Source organism: Pomacea canaliculata, linkage group LG4 (genome assembly GCF_003073045.1).
Source record: "Pomacea canaliculata isolate SZHN2017 linkage group LG4, ASM307304v1, whole genome shotgun sequence".
NCBI lineage: Eukaryota > Metazoa > Mollusca > Gastropoda > Architaenioglossa > Ampullariidae > Pomacea > Pomacea canaliculata.
Window position 1 is genome coordinate 4770973 of NC_037593.1, and position 6000 is coordinate 4776972.

The following is a 6000-nucleotide window of genomic DNA, read 5'->3' on the forward strand; positions in this document are numbered from 1 at the left end:
AACATCATCATCAACAACATCATCAACAGTAGTAGTAGTAGTATTCGGTTAGTTGCCCGTTAGTACTGGGTGAAACGAAAGTTCTGTGTTTGATGAATTATTCGCAACCTGCGACGTTCTAAGCGATATTTTTGCTGTGCAGGTTCGCAACAAACTGAAGGGCAACGACAGCGACCAGGATGTCCAGACCAGGCTCACTCGGACCACCAGGAACGCCGATGAGGATGGCACACCCGATAATGCAGAGAATGTCGTTGGCGACGATGCTATCGTGAACGAGGAGGAAGACAGCGATAACGAAATCCCAGTCGGCGAGAGCGATGTCGAGGTCGAGGTCAAGGACGGACTGGAGAAGAAGAGGAAGGTTTCAAAAGACAAACGCAGAAATAAGAAGAAGAAGCAGCAGCAGCAGCAGAACGAAGAAGAAACAGTCAAGGAAACGGTAGATTTCGTTGATGAAGGTCCTTACCTGCAGAACGACACTCAAGTCCCCGAAACAGCCAACGAAGACACAGGCAATGTCGCTGGCAGCGAGGAAACTACTAACGGTGATGACACTGCTGTCGATGAACCAGAGGAGGAATCTCCTGTCGTCGATGAAGTTGTCGCTGGCAGCGAGGAAACTATTAACGGTGATGACACTGCTGTCGATGAACCAGAGGAGGAATCTCCTGTCGTCGATGAAGTTGTCGCTGGCAGCCAGGAAACTACTAACGGTGATGCAACGTTTTTCGATGAACTAGGGGAGGCTCCTGTCGTTGATGAACTTGTCAATGTCGATAACGGAGAGGAAGAACCTGTTTTCGGCAATGAACCTGTAAACAACGAGAGAAAGGAAGTCAATGAAGGCGAAGGTGGAGATAATGTCATCAGTGAGGACAACTCGGAAGACGTTGTTAACGACGAAATTGGTAACAACGTGAGTGTCGAGGAGCAGCAAAATCTCAATGACGACGAAGACATAACTGAGGCTCCCGCTGAAACTGGCAATACTGGGCGTGGACGATGGCGTAAATGTCCAAGCTGACGATCAAAGTGATGTCGTTGCCGACGAGGTCAACGACAATGCTAATGCTGTCAGTGAGCTGGTCAATGATGACACTTTGGTGGACGATATCAGCGAGGGCGCTGTCGCTGGAAATGATGGCCAGGAGGAGACAACTGACGATGGTGTTGACGGCGGTGAGGCTGGCTTCGTCGGAGATGCTGTCGCTGAGGAGGACCCAACGGAAGTCGACGTAGGGGATGCAGTCAACATCGATGGCGAAGACAACAACGATGTGGCGGAAAATGATCAAGCTGAGATAGAGGATACCGAAGTCCCAACTTCGCCCGACCAAATTCCTTCTGAAAATGTAGAGGATAACGAGGTCCCGACTTCACCCGACCAAATTCCTTCTGAAAATGTGGAGGATACCGAGGTCCCAACTTCACCCGACCAAAGTCCTGAAGAAAATGTAGAGGATACCGAGGTTCCATCTTCACCCAACCAAAGTCCTGAAGAAAATGTGGAGGATACCGAGGTCCCGACTTCACCCGACCAAAGTCCTGAAGAAAATGTAGAGGATACCGAGGTCCCGACTTCTCCCGACCAAAGTCCTGAAGAAAATGTAGAGGATACCGAGGTTCCATCTTCACCCGACCAAAGTCCTGAAGAAAATGTGGAGGATACCGAGGTCCCGACTTCATCCGACCAAAGTCCTGAAGAAAATGTGGAGGATACCGAGGTCCCGACTTCATCCGAACAAAGTCCTGAAGAAAATGTAGAGGATACCGAGGTCCCGACTTCACCCGACCAAAGTCCTGAAGAAAATGTAGAGGATACCGAGGTCCCATCTTCACCCGACCAAAGTCCTGAAGAAAATGTGGAGGACATTGAGGTCCCGACTTCACCCGACCAAAGTCCTGAAGAAAATGTGGAGGATACTGAGGTCCCAACTTCACCCGACCAAAGTCCTGAAGAAAATGTAGAGAACGATGATTCTAACGCAGAGAATAGCGATGCCCCAAGCGAACCTTCCCAGGATCCTCCTGAAGCTTTGACAGAAGAGGAAACTTACGACGATACCGCCGCTAAGCGAAGGAAAAGAAGCGTGATCTTGAGGCGCCCCCGGTGGCAGAGCAGTGATGAAGGGGTGAGCATCCAGCAGCAGGGAGGCGATCAGCAGCAAGACCAGTATCTGCTCTTAATCAAACAGTTGGCCCAGCGCGACGCCTACCTCAGAACTGCGCTGGCAAACTGCAGGGCCATTTTGAGTGGTTCATCTGTGATTAGCGGGATTAGGAGCAAGTCACTCTGGTATATGTGTGATAACAGAATCAAGCTAGGTCAAGATTTGAAAAAAAAATTAAGTAAGAGCTTTTTACATTTTTTTGCAGATGGGAAAGAGCTCATATGTCAAGGAGTCAAAATGTAGAAATGAACATCATGGAAGCGACCCTTGTTAAATCCTTTAATTAGCTTGCGTTGAAATATTAAGCAAATAGTTCAGATACAAAATTACAATTTGGAACTTTTTTCTGTAGACACAGCAGTTTTCTGTCTTTAAACAAATAAAAAAAACTTAACTGAAGCAGTTTGCCAGTAAAGGTCTGAGATTTGTGAGTCACGCCAGCCATCTCTTGTTTGAGAGACGGGAGATACTGAACACAAATAATTCTGAAAACAACTCTTTTTCCAGAAGAAACAATTTCTTTTATGTTTCTTACTTCTATGTAAGAAATACAGCCTACAGCCCACGAAGATCTAAATTAGAAGTGAGGGGTGGACAATGAACAATATTATTCAAGTAAAATGCAGAAAATGTGTTTGTATGGAAGGATGTCAGATTATCAATTAATTATTCATGTATACAGCATCTAATCTGTGTTTCTGGACCAACTAATTAAGCTTTTATTTTAATTTGATGATACAGTATAACAATAAAGAGTTCACGAATGACTTGGAACTACTGTTTAGTTTAGCTTATGTACACACTGTTGATGTAGTATGGTGTTTGTGATAGCTGCATGACTTGTATCTATTCATATGATGTAATCTACTGTGTTGCAGATGTAAAGTAGTGGAAGTAACCGAACTCTTGCTGAAACCCTACATAGTTCGTGAATTGTATACACAACGACTTTTCTGCATGATGGTTGTTTTCTTCAAGCCACTTTCTACAAAACAATAGAAAGTCACTAGCTGGTGGTTCAGAGTCGGAGATGCATGCTATGGTTCGTAGTACATATCTTGGAAACAACGGAAATATCTGCGGTTTTTTGCGGGGGATCTCCTTTTTTTTCCAGAAAGTGGAGTGACTTATACCTATTTGATTCATTTAATATCAGAGAACTCACTCTCCGAACTGGGAATACGTTCATGTGCTAAACAAAAGATTGAATTTGTCCTTTTTTGTCTCTGTTATGTGCTCAAGTAGGGTGACCAACTGTTCCCTTACCTTTTTTTGAATTCCAGATCTCTTTGATTGATATTATGTTTCTACACTTTTTCGATTTACACCACTTTTGATGTATTTGGCATGAAACTGGTCCACTGTGAACAGGTGTTACAAGTTTTTTTTAAAAATTGTCAAGTTCGGTTTAATCTGGGTAGACAAAAATGTCGCTAAAATCCGGCAGTTCAAAGTTTGCTGGTTACACACAAGTACACTCTGCTACCCAAAAGGACATTTATTTTACTGTGAAAGATTCTGTAGCCACTTAGATTATGTAGGTAGTTAAACAACCATCACTAGCTAAAGCAGGTTCCTATGCAGCGCCGCTGTTACGACAAACTAAACTCAGAATTACGATGTTTATTTAGCTACTGCGCCACTACAGAGGTCTTTTCGTTTGTAAGTTTTATGTTCTGGAAAATGCCTTTCCAACCAAAAAGTGGTGGTTTTAGTGGGAAATACATGGTGTTTACCTTTAAAAATTCTGTCTTGTTTTTGCTGTGATAGTGGACGAGAAGACTTTGTGGGTGATCGTAAACACCAGCATCAAGGGTTTAGGAAGCACTTATTGTTTCTTTTTGCATGCATACTAACTTTACACCTTATACTCCTCCTGGTGATTACTTTCTATTAGAGTTAATGAAAGAGTGCTTTAACCCAAGAAATCGCTTATAAAATTATTTGTACGGGAAATTCATTCTGTTCCAACGAGTACGGAAAAAGATGTGAAAGAAATCGTGAAATGTTGTAGCGTGTAGAGTTTACGTGTACTAGTAGTAGATTGTGTGTGTGTGTGTGTGTGTGAGAAGATATTTACAGTATTTCTGGCATACACACTTTTTTGACGAATGCGTTGTAGTGTTTACAAGAATTCACGTTTCCTGACAAAACACAATACAATACAATACAATACAACGAATTTTATTAATCCAAAATTACAGTTAGGGCAGTGAATACGTCTTCTCATGAAATTACTGTGCTACACTTTAATAATAATAATAATAATAATAATAATAATAATAATAATATAATAATAATAATAATAATAATAATAATAATAATAATAATAATAATAATAATATGAAGAAGAAGAATGATGATGAAAAGGATGTTTCTACATTGCATTTCTCCCACTTTAAAGTAAGTTCAATAAACTGTTCAAAAGCAAAAAAAAGTAAAACACATTTACAAATACCTACTCAAAATAAACATAGCACAAATACGTACACCGAAGCATGTATCAACAAACAAATATACAGACACACAACAACACAGCATTAAAATAAGGAGCAAGGTCTTGGGGGAGGGGAAGGTAAGTCAGTTTGAATGACATTCTAGAGACAACAGTCAAGAGCAGAGCACTCTCCTGTCCCCTAGTGACGACACCGGAAGTCTACGAATGCATGATGACATCATCAGAAGGTCATTGACAAGTAGAGATTCAAAATCTAATCTGCGGAATATTTCGCAGCGAGAAGACAGGTGGTTCGTAAATAAATAAAACAACAAAGACATAAAATTGAATTAAATATGCTTTGAAGTGGAGACAAAGTGAAAACCTCTAGGCAAGATGGCAAAAGAAGTGCCTAGCATCAAGATGTCAAGTGTCTTTATTTGCATTCAATGTCGTCTTCGTGACGTAAGAACTATTTATAGCTTGCCTGATTAGACTGACGCGCGTTGCGTGTAGGAAGAAAGGACACATTTGGACAAACATTGTAGAACAGAGGTGGGGGAGCCAACGAGAAGCAGAGATCAAGAGGAGACAGCAAAGTCCACATCCACGGAAAACCAAAATGACAGAAAGCAGCCTCTTCCTCGTGCTCAGAAATCCCCCTGCCCCAGTCTGTCTCTGTAATGCGCATGCGCCAGTCAGATGCTTAACACAGTAAATACAATTAAACAACTGCAACTTTTAGAACATTCCACAATATTGAAAGCGATCTGCTGCTTATATTTTAAATCATTCACGTCTATTTTTCAAGAGCAGTGTCTTGGGGGAAGACATTGTTGTCAAAGTCAGATTTGGAGGCAGATGACTGCACCCTATTAAATGTATCTACCTATGACTAGTGGATTTCTGAGGTAATGGGATTTGTGAGCACGTGACACCGGCAGAAGTTATGTGGTAAAAAAGAGTCGCTGGAAGTTGAGAAACAACATAATTTTCTTTCAATAAAAGCCCCGCGAGGAAGCGATCCTTGTCACGAGTCACCTTCTACGCACACTTCGTATATGGACAGAAAAATTAGCCATTCGAAAACGCCCTGAAAAATCCTGCGTTGTCTTTCTGAAACTTTTAAATCGGAGGCTGCGTAATGGTTTGATTGGGTCAATATGCAGAATTAGTCAATGTAAATATAATGACATGATAAAAATTTGTCATGACTAACAAAGAATAAGAACCAATCGGAAACCGCGGCACATTTTGCTTTAACAACAGCGAAACTGCTGTGGATACACACGGCGTAGTTATGACGTCAGTGCTTTCTCACAAGTCCGCTCTTGCCGAACACAGGACATGTGACGTCATACCATGTCATTAAGTTCCGACATAAAATAG